Consider the following 19,096-nt stretch of genomic DNA (forward strand, 5'->3'; position numbering starts at 1 on the left):
TCTCAAGAGGCAGATCAGGTGGTCTGATATTCCCATCTCTTCCAGAATTTTCCACAGTTTATTGTGATCCACACAGTCAAAGGCTTTGGCATAGTCAATAAAGCAGAAATAGATGTTTTTCTGGAACTCTCTTGCTTTTTCCATGATCCAGCGGATGCTGGCAATTTGATCTTTGGTTCCTCTGCCTTTTCTGAAACCAGCTTGAACATCAGGAAGTTCACGGTTCACATATTGCTGAAGCCTGGCTTGGAGAATTTTGAGCATTACTTTACTAGCATGTGCCTGTCTAATTAAAGATTTGTTTCTTTTTCCCTTCCATTTTGATCAATTTTTGCTTCATGTACTTTGAATCTGTTTTAAAGTACATGAATAATTAAAATTGTTATATCTTCCTAATGAATTGACCTGATTAAAACTGTGAAGTATTCTTTTTTTAACCCTTGTTCTGAATTCAAGTTTATTAGATATAAATATAGCCATTTCAACTACCTTTTGATTAATGCTTGCATGGTATATTGTTTTAATTACTATTTTTTTACAATTATCTGTGTCTTTATATTTATTTATTTGTTTTGGTTTTGGATTTTTGGGTGCATGTGTTTATATTTAAAATGGGTTTATTATAGGTGGCATATGGTTGGGCTTTTTTTTTTTCATTTTTAATGTAAAATGTAAGCAACATAAAATAACATGGTATTGTATGGTAAAATGTATATAACATAAAAATCTACCATTTTAACCATTTTTAGGTATACATTTCAGTAGCATTAACCATATTCATAATGTTGTGCAATCATCATCACTATTCATTTACAGAATTTTAAAAACAAATTGAAACAGAAATTCTGTAGTACTTGGGCTTACCTGGTGGTCCAGTGGTTAAGAATCCACCTGCCAATGCAGGGGACACAGGTTCAATCCCTGGCTGGGGAAGATTCCACATGCCATGGGGCAATTAAGACAGTGCACCATGACTACTGAGCTCACCAGCTGCCAATTACTGAAGCCCTCTCACCTATAACAGAGCCCATGCTCTGCAACAAGAGAAGCCACCACAATGAGAAGCCTGAGCATCATAACAAAGAGTTGCCCTCACTCATCTCAACTAGAGAAAATCTGCAAAGCAACAAAGACCTAGCACAGCCAAAAATAAAGTTAATTAATTAAATGAAATAAATTCTGAAGTACCTATTAAACAGTAACTTCTCACTCCCAGCAACACTCAGCTCCTAATATACTTACTGTCTTTTTTAATTTCTCTCTTCTAAGTACTTCATAAAAGTAGAATATTTGTTTATGTCTGCTTCTTTCACTTAGCACAATGTTTTTATGATTCATCCATATTATAGCATGTATCAGAATTTCATTATTTTTTATAGCTAAATAATATTCCACGGCATTTGTTGTTGTTGTTGTTCAGTCGCCAAGTCGTGTTTGACTCTTTGCAACCCCATGGACTGTAGCACGTCAGGCTTCCCTGTTCCTCACTATCTCCTGGAGTTTGCCCAAGTTCATGTCCATTCAATCAGTGATGCCATCCAACCATCTCATCCTCTGTCACCTCCTTCTCCTCCTGCCCTCAATTTGTCCCAGCATCAAGGTCTTTTCCAATGAGTTGTCTATTTGCATCAGGTGGCCAAAGTATTGGAGCTTCAGCTTCAGCATCAGTCTTCCAATGAGTATTCAGGACTGGTTTCCTTTTAAGATTGACTGGTTTGATCTCCTTGCTGTCTAAGGGACTCTCAAGAATCTTCTCCAACACTGCAGTTCAAAAGCATCAATTCTTCGGCGCTCAGTCTTCTTTATGGTCTGGCTCTCACATCCATACATGACTACTGGGAAGACCATAGCTTTTACAATATGGACTTTTGCTGGCAAAGTGATGTCTTTGCTTTTTAATAATTGCCATGGCATACATATACCATATTTTGTATATGTGGGTGGTCTTGTGGCACAGCTTGTGGGACCTCGGTTCCCTCACCAGGGATCAAATCTAGACCCCTGGCAGTGAGAGCAATGAGTCCTAACCATTGGACCATGAGGGAATTCCAATATATCACATTTTAAAATATCAGTTGGGTTTTGCATTTCTATTCTGTCCCGTGATCTCCGCTTTTTATTTGGAATGTTTGGACCATTTATCTTTAATGTAATTATTTAAATAGTTGAGTTTAATCTACTATTTTCCTATTTGTTTGCTATTTCTTTCATTGTTCTTTCTTCCTTTTTTCCCCACTTCTTTGGGATTCTGTTTTTCAGTATAAATTTTATTTAAAATGTCATATAGTTTAACAGACATTATTCATACCTTTTTTATTTCCTATATTTCTGTTGTCTCATATATTTGTGGTGATTTATAATTTGTAGTAAATGTTTATAGTAGCTATTTTAGCATATATATATCTGCTAATTCCATTAACTATCTGTTATTTCAGAATTTGTTTCAACTTATTATTTTTTCACCTGGTTTCTGCTTTATTGACTATGCCAAAGCCTTTGACTGTGTGGATCACAATAAACTGTGGAAAATTCTGAAAGAGATGGGAATACCAGACCACCTGATCTGCCTCTTGAGAAATCTGTATGCAGGTCAGGAAGCAACAGTTAGAATGGGACATGGAACAACAGACTGGTTCCAAATAGGAAAAGGAGTACATCAAGTCTGTATATTGTCACCCTGCTTATTTAACTTATATGCAGAGTACATCATGAGAAACGCTGGACTGGAAGAAACACAAGCTGGAATCAAGATTGCCGGGAGAAATATCAATAACCTCAGATATGCAGATGACACCACCCTTATGGCAGGAAGTGAAGAGGAACTAAAAAGCCTCTTGAGGAAAGTGAAAGTGGGGAGTGAAAAAGTTGGCTTAAAGCTCAACATTCAGAAAACGAAGATCATGGCATCTGATCCCATCACTTCATGGGAAATAGATGGGGAAACAGTGGAAACAGTGTCAGACTTTATTTTTTTGGGCTCCAAAATTGATGGTGACTGCAGCCATGAAATTAAAAGATGCTTACTCCTTGGAAGGAATGTTATGACCAACCTAGACAGCATATTGAAAAGCAGAGACATTACTTTGCCAACAAAGATTCGTCTAGTCAAGGCTATGGTTTTTCCTGTGGTCATGTATGGATGTGAGAGTTGGACTGTGAAGAAGGCTGAGCGCCAAAGAATTGATGCTTTTGAACTGTGGTGTTGGAGAAGACTCTTGAGAGTCCCTTGGACTGCAAGGAGATCCAACCAATCCATTCTGAAGGAGATCAGCCCTGGGATTTCTTTGGAAGGAATGATGCTAAAGCTGAAACTCCAGTCCTTTGGCCACTTCATGCAAAGAGTTGACTCATTGGAAAAGACTCTGATGCTGGGAGGGATTGGGGGCAGGAGGAGAAGGGGACGACAGAGGATGAGATGGCTGGATGGCATCACTGACTTGATGGACGTGAGTCTGAGTGAACTCCGGGAGTTGGTGATGGACAGGGAGGCCTGGCGTGCTGCGATTCATGGGGTCGCAAAGAGTCGGACACGACTGAGCGACTGATCTGATCTGATGTGTCACTATTTGTATTGTATGTCTGGTGGTATTTTTAATTAGATAAAGAAGATTATGAATTCTACATTATTTGGTGCTAGATTTTATTGTGAGTGCCAAGTCACTTCAGTTGTGTCCAACTCTTTGCAACCCTATGGACTGTAGCCCACCAAGCTCTTTTGTCCATGGGATTCTCTAGGCAAGAATACTGGAGTGGGTTGCCATGTCCTCTTCTAGGGGATCTTCACAATCCAGGGTTCAAACTCTTGTCTCTTATGTCTCCTGCACTGGCACATGGAGTCTTGTAGTCCTTTAAATAATGTTATGCTTCTTCTAGTAGGCAGCAAGGTTACTTGGAGATTAGGTTTTATCAAGCTTTTTTAGAGAGCCTTCAGAATACTTCAATACTAAAGCTAATTTAGCCTCATTTCTAAGGCAGAACTCTTCTTAGATCTCTATTAAATGGCTAAGTACTCAACCAGATTTCTCCAATCTGGATGGAGGGAATTCAAACATTTATGGTCGTATATGATTTCTGGGGATTGTTCACCTTACAGCTTCTTAGTAATTATTCTTTCCTCCGATTTTCATGCCCAACAAAAAGGGTTTTCCCCTTATGCGCATGCAGATTGATATTTAGCAAGAACTCGAGGAGACTCCTATGCAAGTTTCTGTGCCTCTTCCTCTGCTTAGCTCTTTCTCTCTTTTGAACTCTGCTCTTAAGATTATAGCTGCCAGGCCACCCCAGACTGATCTGTTTCTTCGACTCAGCAAGATACTAGATTCCTTTTCCCTGTACTGTGTCTTTCTCAAGGCAGTAATCTGGGATAATCATAGGGATTCTTTCAGGAATCTGGTTCTACACTGCCAGATGTCTAATGTCTGAAAACTGTTATTTCATATATTTTGCCTGATTTTCAAATTGTTTATGGCGGGAAGGCAATTCCTGTTAGCAGTTAATCCTTTATAGGTGGAAATTCCCCTCTCAAAAATTTTAAAGCCATTTAATCAACACAGGAGATAAGACTGAGGGAAAAACTTTAGAGGAAGCAATGTGAAAGTTGAGATTGAAACATCAGAAGGCAGTTTGTGAAACTTTTAGAAACTAAAATCAAAAAGGTAGCACCATTTTGAATACTACCCACCTCCATTCCCTGCTTCACCCACCAGTTACCAAGTCCTTTTCCCCTGCCTGCTGTAGAGTACTTCTGAGGCCCCTGTATGGCCTAAAGAATATTTTTTTAATGCCTTTGAATCAAAAAAATTAATGCCTAAATGATATCTTGTTATTGACAAAGATTAGTGGGGTCTTCCAAGTCCATTTATCTTCATTTCTTTTCCCCTCTCTGGAGCACTTATGCTACTATGAACTTAGTGAAGATATTTTATAATTGCTTTAAAACTCAAGAATCCATAACTAAAAGCAATTAAAAACTGATCTGTACATCACGACAATAAAATAAATGAAGTTTTTGGCTCTCCACTTGGTGTACTGTATTGTTTTTTTTGGATCTCTGGTTCATTTGGACTTGACTTGTGAAAGATAGTATGCATTCAGCATTAATCCCCTTGTTGTACAAGAGCCATCATTCTTCTGTAAGTGTAAAACAGCAAAAAGGGATTTTTTTTCCCCTTGTCTTTGTGCTGAAGAGAGTGCTGTGGTTTTTGCTATGTTCACAAGCTGACAAAATGGACAGTACATTTTTCACATTGTTTCAGCCCATGTAAATTTTTCGAAATAAATGGTTCCTGATTGCCAAGCCTCAGTGAATAACACTGACTTTTTCTCAGTCCACAAAGCTTACCACATGGATTACACGTATGCATTACTCACACAACACAATCACTGGCCCATATGCCAGATTGAAATATGATTTTACAGTTGCCTCTAGAGCACACATTTCCAGCTTTGGTTCCACACATAAGGAGACAGATTTGCAGTTTTTGTTTTCTTACCGTTTTAAACACATTTGCCTCAAGCAGAAGTATGGGCTCCATAGGGTAGTTCTTTTCATTGTAGGAAACTTGCTTCGCTTCTTTTCAGACAATCTGTCACCTATTTAAAAACAAAGAGCAACACCACACTATTCACTTTGTTAAAACTTATAACAGGTCCCAAGGAAAATGTGCCTTGGAAATCCTTCACGGATTTGTTTTTGTAGAACAGCTGGAGGTGAGGCCCACTGTACTAATCACGTCCAGTTGCTGCTGGTCAAATTGCACATTCAGGAAATTCATAATTAGGTGGTTATATCCCCTGAGTTTCCCCTGAAGCACTCTTTATAACTCTCGATTTGTCTTCTTCCTTGTCATTCAAAACAACCAGAAAGAGAGACAGGGAAAGAGAGGGAAAGACAGGAGAGGTAAAGGGAAATGAAATAAAATTCTAAGTTAGGCTTCCAAAATAAATTGTCTATGACTGCTGGCCCTCTCTTAAAAAGAAAAACAGCCAGAGCCTGTGTATATATTAATATGTGTATGTGTGTGTCCTTCTCGAAAACACTCAAAAAGGGTTAAAAATATTTTAAAAGGGTATTTGCCTTAAAAATTATGCTCTGAAGTGTTCATCTGCTCATGTTTTGATTTCAAAGTGTGGATTTAAGATTAACAGGTACTACCTAGACTTCAAGGATTAAATTTTAACATTTCATGTAAATTGTGTATGTTTCCTTGTTCTACTTGCTTCTCTATGCTCTTCCTAACCTTGGAATTCTTAGGTAATTAATACAATGCAAGAATTTGTAGCTCAAGTGTTTGTCAATCTTTTGTTGATTATTAACAAAACAGTTCTGTATCAGAAGATCTGCCTTCTAATATATACTTTGGAACACCAAGGTTTCTTAGGATCTTTACTTCTTTATTAGACAGTTTTAGGGAAAGCAGGAAAGGAGAAAATACACTGTGAGCCAGACTGAAGTGAGGAATATGTATCATTAGTTTCCTAATAATCCCACAGGACTGTTAATTCATTGATCTAATAGAAATAAGCAGAGGTTAAGTGCCACATGCTAATTAAGCAAATTAAAGCCAAATAGAATTCTTCAAAAAGTCAAATATAGAATTACCATATGATCCACCAAGTCACTTCTAGATACACCAAAATATTGAATACAGGTACAGAAATAAGTACTTGCACACAAAATTTCATAGCAGCACTGTTTTCAATAGCTCAAAGGTAGAAACTATCCAAATGTTCAGTAATGGATGAATGGGTAAATAAAGTGTAATATAGCATACAATAAGATAGTTTCGGAGAAGGCAATGGCACCCCACTCCGGTACTCTTGCCTGGAAAGTCCCATGGACGGAGGAGCCTGGTGGGCTGCAGTCCATGGGGTCGCTAAGAGTCGGGCACGACTGAGCGACTTCCCTTTCACTTTTCACTTTCATGCATTGGAGAAGGAAATGGCAACCCACTCCAGTGTTCTTGCCTGGAGAATCCCAGGGACAGAGGAGTCTAGTGGGCTGCTGTCTATGGGGTTGCACAGAGTCGGACACGACTGAGGCGACTTAGCAGCAGCAGGATAGTTTCAGCCATAAGAAGGAATAAACTGATACATATGGATGAACCTGGAAAATAAGCGAAAGAAAGCAGACACAAAAGTCACATCATTCCATTTATATGAAGTATCCAGAGTAGGTTAATCTATAGACACAGAAAGCAGGTTGGTGGTTGCCAGTGGCTGAGGAAAGGAGAGAATGAACAATAACTGCTTAATGGATACAGTGTTTTATTTTTTGGTGATGAAAATGTTTTGGAAATAAATGGAGGTGGTAGTTACACAACATGGGGAAGGTACTGGGTAATGCAAATGCCACTGAATTGTTCACTTGAAAATGATTAATTTTATATTGTGTGAATCTTACCTCAATAAAAGGTAAAGTTAAAAATAGAAAAATAATGCATGTTTTCTATAAAGGCCTAGTACTTTTTGGAGGCTACAGAAGTTGATATTTCTAACAGAGTTTTAGGTAGGATCACAATCCAGCAAAACAAAAGCTATCTGTGCTTCACTTTTTCCAAAAGCCAATTTAAAATGTTAATTCATTATTAAAAACAGACTTGTAAACATGGCAATAATCATTTTCACATGTTTTCCTCTAGAAACAAGGCCTTACATGAACTATAGGTGCATTCTGGGCTCTCCTTTCAAATTCTGCACCTCATCTTTATTTCATGTACATGTTTAACTAATATATTCCTGAGCCTTCATGCACAATAAATTTGACATTTCTCAGTCATTAAGTGGTAATTCTTCATATCATATAGAACCTCCTCCTTCCCCAGGAACTTTTCTTCCCCTCCTTAATTTCTCTAAATGTAAATTAGTAGCAGAGGAGGGAGTTCTAGTGCAGTCTTTTCTTACCCTAAGGACATTGAGAGCTTAGAAGCAGAAAGAAAAGGGCAGTGGCATTTCAGATTAAATCGCTTTTTTGAAAACATACAAGTTGTAGAAAAGAAAATACACAAAAGAATAAAAAGGGTAAATTAGGCATAAGAGATTGTCCTCGACCGAGGAAGTGTACATGTTCTTCCCGGCCCTCAGGTGCAGCTAGAGCAGTCCGAATCATCTCTCTCCTGCGAGAGCGTGAGAAGATAGGGTGCAGACAGCCTTCCCCTTGCTGCCTTTAAAGGCACTGACAGCTTGTCTGATGTCACATGTGCATCCTCAGGGGTAGAGACTTCCGGGCAGGCCACCATTCACAGAACTGTCACTGCTTGACATATTCCAGCAGCTGAAGCGGAGCTCTGATGAGCAGATCACTCAAGACCAAGCAGCCAGAGAGAAGAACAAGCTGACCATTCAGAACAGGCTATCTATGAATTACAGTTGCTGGAGGGCAGAGAACATAACTTAAATTTGGACGGAAATAATAATAGAACTACGTAAGGAGGAACAAGGACTACCCAAATAGACTTCCTTGATTTAAAACAATAACAAAAACATGATTTTTAAATATATAACTGACTACTGAAGAAAATGGTTACTACTGAAATTCAACCAATAGCCTGGAAATTGGATGCAAGAATATTACAAAGCTCAGAGGAAAAAAATGTAAATCATGAACACAGAGACTGAAGAGAGGTTCAAGGACACTGACATGAAAGTGTATCTGGAGTTCCAGAAAGAGAAGATGATGCACAGGAAGGAAAGGATATATTTAAATAAAACAAAATGAAGCATACAAACAAAAGATATTTCCCTGGATTGAAGAAAGGATACCAAATTTCAGGGAAGAATGATGAGAAAAGATTATATCTATATCTATGTTTATGTCTACATCTATCTTTGTCATCATATATATAGATAGTTATAGATACATACACATATCTGTCTATATCTATTTATATATATTTTTTCTTTGAATGTGTGTATATATACATGACTAGGTATATCCTGGTAAAAATTTTGAACTCCAAAGATAAATAGAAAAATCTTATTCTTTCTGTGTAGAAACGTTTAAGTTGTTTATAAAGGAAAAAATTAGGCTGCCATGAAATCCTCTTTTGCAACACTAGGAAGCTAGAAGACAATGGGATATATTTTCAACTTAAAAATATTTTTCATCTCTTAGGGTACAAGAAAAGTGTTTGCAGATACATAAGGATTCAGAGAAGTCACACATCTCATTACTCATCTGGTAAAAATACTAGAAAAAGACTTTTTAAAAAAACAAACCAACAAACAAAACAGACTTGAAGAGGACAGAAAGCCACAGTGAGCAACAAACTTGTGATATTTAATTAAAAATAGGTTGACCAAGATGGACTGAGTATGTGTAACTATTATAAATAAAGAGCTTAGAAATAGAGAAGTGTACTAAAAAGGAAAATTTAAAGAACTAAACCACCTCAGGAAAACTAAAGAATTGTGGTGAGGAGGGGCATGAGAAAGAAGGAAGCAAAAATATTCCAAAGTCGTCAGAGACTCTTGGGAGGAGAGTAAGGAGGAAATTTCAACTGAAGTCTTTTTCAAGCTGAATATCATGGGTGGGGAGTGACAGTGGAAAAGTTGGGGAAAAGTTGGCATCTTCTTTTCACGAAATACTAGGGAAATATCTGTCTGATTTTATATGCGAGCTGGAGAAGGACAAGTAATTAATGAAATGTAAGAGGAGAGCAATGTCTTAAAGCAGGCATGGTGTCATTGTACCATGGAACATGTAATTTAAGTTTAAAATCTCTAAACAGAAAAAAGGGGGCTATTACATAATAATAAAAAGCATAACTTATAAAAAATAATCTTGTTTTATACATGAAACAACATAGAAGCTAAACAAATTTTTTAAATTATTATAAACACATTTAAATAAAAGATTATAGGAAAGGACTTAAATATTAGATTTGACCAGTCCTGATAGCCAAATGGATATAGGTAGACAGATAGAAAAAGACATAGAGGAGTTAACACAATCCCAAAGCTTGTGATTCTTGGGGTATGTGCATGTGCTTGGTCTTGTGCAACTGTTTGCCACCCCAAAGACTGTACCTCACCAGACACCTCTGTCCATGGAATTTTCCAGGCAAAAATACTGGAGCAGGTTGCCATTTCCTATTCCAGCGGATCTTCCTGACCCAGGGATCAAACCCATGTCTCTTGCATCTTCTGCATTGCCAAATGGATTCTTTACCACTGTGCCACATGGAAAGACCAGAAATAAAATAATACAATCACAAGACTTGTGATACAGTCATCCTCATTATTTGTAGATTAGGTATTTGTTAATTTGCCTTGCCAAAATGTATTCATAAGCCCCAAATCAATATTTACAGAACTTTTCTCTCACTCACAGACACATTCAGAGTGTCAAATAAAGTGGTCAAATCAAATAAAGTGATCAAAATCAGAGGTCAAATAAAGTGAAACTGCCTTCTTACATTTCAATTCTTTATTACAGACATGCCCTTCCCTCAGTCTATTTAGTATCAGAATTTGGGCATTTGTGGGCTTTTTGTTGGTGACCTCACTGTTTAAAATGCTCCCCCATGCACTGAAGTGCCGTTAGGTTCCTACATGCAAGAAGGCTGTGATGTGCCTCATGAAGGTAGATGAACTTCATCTAGGCAAGAGCTACTATGATACTGACTGTGGATTCAATGTTAATGAATCACCAGTATATATTCAATAAGTGTCTTTAAACAAAAACACACAAAGAGGAAGGTTATGTATTGACCAGTTGACAAAAATGTTGTAACCAGAGGTTCACAGGAATCTAACCCTGTATCTCCCCCAGGAGCAAAGGTTCAGTCTTCAAAGTATCTTTATATGATATAACTACTAGGAATAGTAAGAACCAATTGTACATAGAATCAGAGAGAACTTGTTCCTCAAAAAATTCCTTTTTTAATATTCCATGGAAGACTTCTAAAAATTACTTACATGTTTTTCCTTAAAGAAGTCCTCATTATGCTTTTCTGATCATAATCCAATAAATTTAAAAATAAGTAAAAAAGATACAGAAACTTCAACTACATTGGAATTCAGAAGTATATATCTATATATTCCCTGAATTTAAAGAAATGTTAAAAACTGTCAAAAAAGCAATGGCAAAATTAAAATTACCTAGAAATCAATGAAAATAACATTTCTTACTAAAGTTTATGGTACTTGGTAAAAGCTACATTCATGGAAAAAATTATAGCCTTATATTATTTATTATTAAGGAATAAAGATGTTAAAATATAGAAGCTTTATAATCACAAAAATTAGAAGAACCAAAAAAACTAGGAAGGGGGAATTAAGGGAAAGAAAACATGAAATTAAAGAAATAGAAAGCAAAAATAGTATAAAAATGAAAAGCTCAAAAATCACTTCATTTGAATAACATGCAAAAGGAGAAACCACCTTTATTTGAGATTAAGGAAAACAGGGAGAGCAAAAAACATACAAGATTGTGAATGAGAAAGAGTACATAAAGACAAATACCAAAGAGAACAAAAGAAATAAAAGAAAACATAATGTGCAACTCTATAATAAATTTGAAATTTGAAACCTACATGATTTGCTAGCAAACAATATGTGTAACAATCCAAGTAAAGAGAGGAAACTTGAATAAACCACTATACAAGAATTTTGTTTTGTTTTGTTTTGAAGTGATTTAGATCTAGCACTTACAAAGGCAACAGGATCAAATATCTTCATATCTAAATTCTAGCAAAATAATGTAAGTAATTGCAAGATCTTAGAAAAAAATAAGAGGTGCCCCAATTCATCTGATGAAGCCAGGAGAATTTTAATACCAAAACCCAATAAAAAGTGTGTCAAATAATAATCCATGTGATCAGATAGGATTTATTCCAATAGCAGGCTCTCAGGAACTCTAACAACATAATTTCATTCTTTTTCATGTGTGTGTGTGTGTTCAGTCATTCAATCATGTCCAACTCTTTGCAACCTTATGGACCGTAGCCATCCAGGCTCCTCTGTCCATGGGATTTTCCAGGCAAGAATACTGGAATGGGTTGCCATGCCTTCCTCCAGTTGATCTTTGAGACCCAGGAATTGAACCTGTGTTTCCTGTGTCTCCTGCATTGTGGTTGGATTCTTTACCACTGAAAAAGGGGAAGCTGCCTTTTTCATTGGAAATCATGTCAAGCTCACAGAACAGAACAAGAATGGTACAAAGAACTGTCATGTACCCATCACACAGAGATACTATTCGAGTTTTGCCATCTCTCCCAATAATGTTCTTTACAGGAAAAGGCTCCATCTGGGATCGTGTGTTACAACTAGCTTTGTCAAGTCTCTGGGAAACAGGTCCTCAGCCCCTCCTTGACTCTCAGGACTTTAACATTTCAGAAGGTCACAGGCCAGTTATTTTGCAGACTCCCCCAGTTTGGGCTTGTCTGATATGTCTTCACAGTAACATGAAGATTATGTGTATTGGGCAGGAACCACACAGAATGATGTGTGATGTTGTATCCCCCTGACTGGCACTTGTTGTTGATTTGCCCCATGCCTGGTAGTTCACTCACTAGAGTAAGGTAGTATTGCCCAGGTGTCTCCACGATAGAGTTCTCGTTTTCCCTTTGTTACTAAGTATTTTTATGGGAAGATACTTTGACATTAGTAAATATCCTGCCCCCTGTCCAACTTTCACTCCCTGCTTCCCTGTAATGCTTTTGCCTAAATTGTTTATTGCTCTGCTGGTTAAAATGGAGAATTCTAATATCATAATTTCTTCTACATTTGTTGGGTGGCATTCTACCGTAAGGAAAAATTTTCTCTTGTTTGTTTGTTTGTGGACTAAAGCATTCCTATTTTATTCAATGGGTTACAATACTTTACTATTATTATTTATTTTGATGATCCAATTTTTTTCCCATATTTTGGCCAGTGGGTGCATCTGCAAACTTATTTCTAAGTCCTTTTGGTAGATCTCTGTCTTTCTGTGATCCTGACCTTGCTTTCCGTCACAGCAAGATGTTCTGGATTTATCTCTAACTTTCCCTGCCTTGGCCTTAAAATCAGCCATTTCCAGAAGAATGCTTGATTCACCTTAAAAGAAGATGTATTTGGATACTAGGTCTGTCTTTGTTTCTGTAGCCAAAAAGTGTCTTTACACACGTAGCATTCTTACACAGTTAAGAGTCTTGAGATGAAGAGATCGTCCTGATTTATTCAGGTGGGTTCTAAACTCAATTTCAATTGTTCAAAATTGTTCAAAACTCAGTGACAAAAAGGGCAGAAGAAGATCTGAGAGACAGAGGAGGAAAAGACAAAGACACACACAGAAGAAGGCTATGCAAATACTGAGGCAGAGATTGTGCTGATGTGGCCATATGCCAAGAATTCCAAGGAATGCTGACAGCCACCAGAAGTTGGAAGAGGCCAGCTAGATTCTCCTCTAGAGTCCCCGGCCCGCCGGGGCTGGGGGCGGGGGATTGGGGGGCGGGGGGTGGGTGGGATGCAGCTCTGCCAACACCTTGAATTTGGACTCTGGCCCTCAGAACTGTGAGACAATAAATTTCTGTTGGTTCAAGCTACCCATTTTGTGGTAATTTGTTATTACCCCAGGAAATGAATACAACCTCAAAAACATTAAGCTAAGAAAATAAACCAAAGACCACATATTATATGATTTCATTTATAGGAAATTTTCAGAAAAGGCAAATCTATAGACATAAATCAGATTGGTAGTTGCCAGGGACTCAGACCGGAGAAGGAGTTGACTAAATGGCCATAAGGAACCACTTTGGCATGATGGAAATGTTCTAAAATTGAATTTTGTGGTGATGGATGCACAATGATATAAATTCATTGAAAACATTAAGCTGTACATTTTACACTGGGATATTTTATGGTATGCATGGTTATATCCCAATAAAACTGTTAAAAGTTAAAAACTAAAATATAAAAGTATTAGAAATAAATTTAATAAGGAAAACAAAGAACATATATAAAGAAAACCGGTAAATCATTTGTCTCCTTCTATGGGAGGCATTCTTAACTAAGATGGAAAATCTTAGGGTATATTTATGCATATGGACATATATTTATGTATAAAATTTTAAGACTTTTATGGCCAAAGATGCCATAAGATCGACTGAGAAAATAACATATTTAAAGAAAATTTCAGCAGATGACAAACCATGAATATTTTTAGTAATTTAGGGAATCTTAGATAATAATGAAATGCAAAAAAGTATTCAGTAGAAAAATAAACAAAGACTATGCAGAGCAAAGACAAATAGTCAATAAATGTATATTTTAAATGCATAAACTGAAGAATGACCTTGATAAAGTACTACTTTCTACTCCAACGTTGGAAAATTACAGAGCAATAATACTATTGTTGTGGGAAAAAGATAAAAGAATAATAATCTCATGTATTTCTTATGGAAACACTGTGAACAGTTACCTCAGTTGAAAAGTAATGTATGTATTAATATGTTACTACAGATAAACACTTCATCCACTCTAGGTATTAATTTCATTGGTGAAAATACCCAGCCATATGATATATGCACAAGTATGCCCATCTTATAGCACTGTCTATAGAGGCGGCAAAGATTAAATGCGCCTCAATGGAGGAATTGGTTCAATAAGTCACACTATATCCACAGCCATGGAATGTTTTCCAGTCATTGACAGAGTTACAGATACCAAATTAAATAGAAATACTAGTTAATTTGGAAATTCTACTAGGTATTACTGTCTGAGAAAGCAAGTTGGGGGGGAAGGGTTGGGAAAATGAGTGAAAGAGGTCAAAAGGTCAAACTTCCAGTTATAAAACAAGTCGTGAGGATGTAATCGTATGGCCACTATAGTTATATATAATACTAATATATATTAAATACTATATTAATATATACTAATAATAAACAATATATTTATATTACTACATAATATAAATATATATTAATATATAAACATATATCAATATATAAATAATATATTAATATTAAATCAATATATTTAGTATTTAATACTTTAATAAATTTAATAAATATTATATTAATATAAATATTAATATATTAAATGCTTTAATAAATTTAATAAATTAATATAGTAAATATTATATTATTATAGAATATAAATATATTAATATGCAAATAATATATTAATATATATTAAATACTGTATGGCATATTTGAAAGTTGCTAAAAGAGTAGATCTTAAAAGTTCTCATCACAAGAAAAAAAATGTTTAATATGTACTGTAACTTTGTCATTACATTACATTGCCAACAAAGGTCTGTCTAGTCAAAGCTATGGGTTTTCCAGTAGTCATGTATAGATGTGAGAGTTGGACCATAAAGAGGGCTGAGCACCAAAGAATTGATGCTTTTGAACTGTGGTGTGTTGGAGAAGACTCCTGAGAGTCCCTTAGACTGCAAGGAGATCAAACCAGTCAATCCTAAAGGAAATCAATCCTGAATATTCATTGGAAGGACTGATGCTGAAGTTGAAACCCCAATACTTTGGCCACCTGATGCAAAGAGCCAACTCATTAGAAAAGACCCTGATGTTGGGAAAGATTGAAGGCAGGAGGAGAAGGGGACAACAGAGGATGAGATGGTTGGGGCATCACCGACTCAATGGACTTGAGTTTGAGCAAGCTCCAGGAGATGGTGAAGGACAGGGAAGCCTGGCATGCTGCAGTCCATGGGGTCTCAAAGAGTCAAACACAACTGAGTGACTGAACAACAATTATAACTAGACTTATTCTGGTGATCATTTCATAATATACATACATATCTTATCATTATGTTGTACACTAAAACTAATTCAACAATTTTATGTCAATTTTACCTCAAAAAAAAGCAAGAAAAGCAAGTTGCAGAGAAGTGTGAAATTTTTAAAAGTTATGTACTGTTTCCCACTGTAATTAATAATAATACGTAGGATGCATCTTTGAAGTGAAATGAATGTACTGTTTTCCAACTAATTTTCATTCAGATATGCATCCTTGTCTAATTCAATTTTAACTTCGAGTGGTTGCAAATGAATCTTTTATTATTAAGATAAACTTTGTTGAAGTATATTGAATCATTTTAAAAAACCCCATTTTGTTTCATAGCATGTTTTAAAGGCTGAATGATCTACATAATGGCTTCCTTTCTCTTTAACTTGGCCTATGTCGACCCAAAATAAATAGGCTTACCCCATGCTTGGTCATTGTCTCCATGAATACAGCTGACATTTTCTGTTTTCTTTTAGACCATCTGACACTTCCAGAAAAAAATTTTATAACAGATTAGCCAATGAGACAAGTAAGTTACACTTCTGATTTTGGCATCGGCATCAGCAGCATTGATCAGCAATACTTATCAGAATAAAAGTTTATTAATCTGGTCTCTAGTTCTCTGCACTTGACAGTTGCTTTTTGAATTTTCTGCCGAGGCTGGTTCAGTGATATTAGCTACAAGTAGTATTTTTGTGAGTATGACATTCAAAATCTGACTTCATAAAACAGATTAGAAAATTTCACAATACTGCATTTTTTTACTGTCTGGTTTTTGATGTTAAATACATAGATTATTCGAAAATAAACTAGACTCTTTTGAGTACAAGTGACTAGTGCAATATAAATTTATCTCAGTTTGAATTGCATCATCCAAAATCATTCTTCAAAAAAAAATCACCAAGCACATGAAAGAGCATTAAAGTTTGTTCAAATGATTAAGTTTATGTTTTATTGTTTATTAAAGCCTTAACTGAGAAGAAACAAGCAAGGAAATTTTTTGTTTGGGATGAGAAGAATTAATCCTAAATCCCGTACTCCTCTATTTCAGTAAAATGAAACTTTTACCACAACGTAGACTCCTTAGTAACCAATGAAAATAAAGAATTAAACAGTAAACTTCTAAAATTAATTTTTTATTGAAGTATATTTGATTCACAGTGTTGTGTTAATTACTGCTGTACACCAAAGTGATTGTTATACATATACATACATTTAAAAAGTATTTTTTTCATTATGGTTTATCATAGGATATTGAACATAGTTCTTTGTGCTATAAGTAGAACCTTGCTGCTAAAAATTAAACTTTTAATTAGAAAGTTTCATACGCTTTTATCTACTTAGAAGCATTAAGAGATCTCACTGAGGAATTAGGTGAGTAACTATTTGTACATCCAGAAAAAACTTCTCACCTTTGAACTTAAGGTGATTTTATAGTTACATAAAGCAAATGTTTCATACACCAAGGTGTTGCAGTAGATAAAATGAAGAAATTATTTGAAGGTTTGAATTTTAATCCCAACTTGGCCCATGGTTTGCAGGATCATAAGAAGAGGTAGTTGAATAAAGAAGAAAGATTATAATCTCCTTTGTGCTTACAACTCTATACCATAAGATCAGTAATGCTGTGTACTCACCAAAAATGGCAGCATATAATTAATTCATCATTCAAAAATATACAGTAAGCATATTACATGTGCCAGGCATTGTTCTAGGCACTGAGAATACAGATCACTTACCTTCTAAAATAAGGAAGAAGCAGAGATATATCCTTTTAATATAACAGGCATTTAACAAATCTTAACTTATAAGTATGCTATATTCATTCAATAAATTGTACTCTTGTCCCCACCATTCCACTGAAATTACTATCAATGCTGCGAAAACTAATCATCAGTTCAGCTTTCATTGGTTTGATCTATTGATAGCATTTGACCCAGTAAGTTGATCATTCCCTCCTCCTTGAAGCTTTTTTCCTTCTTGGTTACCACGACACCATTCCACTGTTGTGCCATCACAATAGCCACTTCTTTTCAATTTTCTTTGCTGTTTCTATCCATCACTCCTGATCTTTAAATATCAGAGGTCTCCAAAATTCACTCTAGGCCCTCTTTTATTCTCTAATTCCATTTACTCCCCAGGTAATTTTTATTTAGTCCTATAGCTTTAACTATACTTTGGCCACCTGATGCAAAGAGCTGACTCATTTGAAAAGACCCTGATACTGGGAAAGATTGAAGGCAGGAGAAGAAGGGGACGACAGAGGATGAGATGGTTGGACGGCATCACGGACTCAATGGACATGAGTTTGAGTAAACTCTGGGAGTTGGTGAAGGACAGGGAGGCCTGGCATGCTGCACTCCATGGGGTCGCAAAGAGTCAGACATGACTGAGTGACTGAACTGAACTGATAGCTTTAACTACTCTAACAACTCCCAGATTCAAAGCCTCAGCTCCACTTCCCTCAACTCAGAATCACATGCATGCTAAGTCGCTTCAGTCATGTCCAACTCTTTGCAGCCCTATGGAATGTACCTCTGTTCATGGGATACTCCGGGCAAGAATATTGGAGTGGATTGCCATGCCCTTCTCCAGGGGATCTTCCCAATGCAGAGATTAAACCCGCATCTCTTATGTCTCCTTCATTGGCAGGTGGGTTCTTGCACACTAGCACAACTCGGGAAGCCCCATTTGACAACTGTACTTGGAATAAAATCTAAATGTCATTATCTCCTTGCTCACTATGACTCTGAGATTTGTATGAGGAGATTTACTGAGGGGTATATTCAGGACTCACACTTGTGATGGTTGAGAATGAAGGAAGCAGCATTGAAAAGTGGAAGATGCCAAATTGTTGATACAGTTACAACAAAGGCCTCAGCTGATCCTACAGGGAGCTCTGGAGCTGGAGCCTCAGAACTGTTCCAGTTGAGGCAAAGGGAGATCAGTTTCACTGCATGAGGTGATTATCAGATGTAGGCTAACCCCAGAGAGGACGGTAATCTTGGGCAAGGCAGCTTCTTTCTATCAAGAGCAGGTCCTACAGAGGACTCAGCTATGACTCAGTAGCCAGCTTTTGTGGCAGCTGGGGGAATGAGCATCCCTTCCTGAAGGGAGATCTAGGTGGCACAGCACAGCTTCTACTATAACCATCCTTTATCTGGTAGTGTCGGAAGAGGGTGTTTGCTATGACCAGTGCATTTTCTTGGCAAAACTCTATTAGTCTTTGCCCTGCTTCATTCTGTATTCCAAGGCCAAATTTGCATGTTACTCCAGGTGTTTCTTGACTTCCTACTTTTGCATTCCAGTCCCCTATAATGAAAAGGACATCTTTTTTGGGTGTTAGTTCTAAAAGGTCTTGTAGGTCTTCATA

General features: G+C 36.5%; 1 long non-coding RNA gene across 1 annotated transcript in view; it reads right to left on the minus strand.

The window, feature by feature from the left end:
* LOC102414166 overlaps positions 1-19,096 on the minus strand; it is a 60,204-nt gene that overhangs the window by 17,082 nt on the left and 24,026 nt on the right. The window contains exon 2 of the long non-coding RNA XR_328421.3: positions 5,493-5,592. This is a non-coding gene — a long non-coding RNA (uncharacterized LOC102414166). The remainder of the gene's footprint in view (positions 1-5,492; positions 5,593-19,096) is intronic.

The sequence above is a fragment of the Bubalus bubalis genome, chromosome 1 (genome assembly GCF_019923935.1).
Source record: "Bubalus bubalis isolate 160015118507 breed Murrah chromosome 1, NDDB_SH_1, whole genome shotgun sequence".
Taxonomy (NCBI): Eukaryota; Metazoa; Chordata; class Mammalia; order Artiodactyla; family Bovidae; genus Bubalus; species Bubalus bubalis.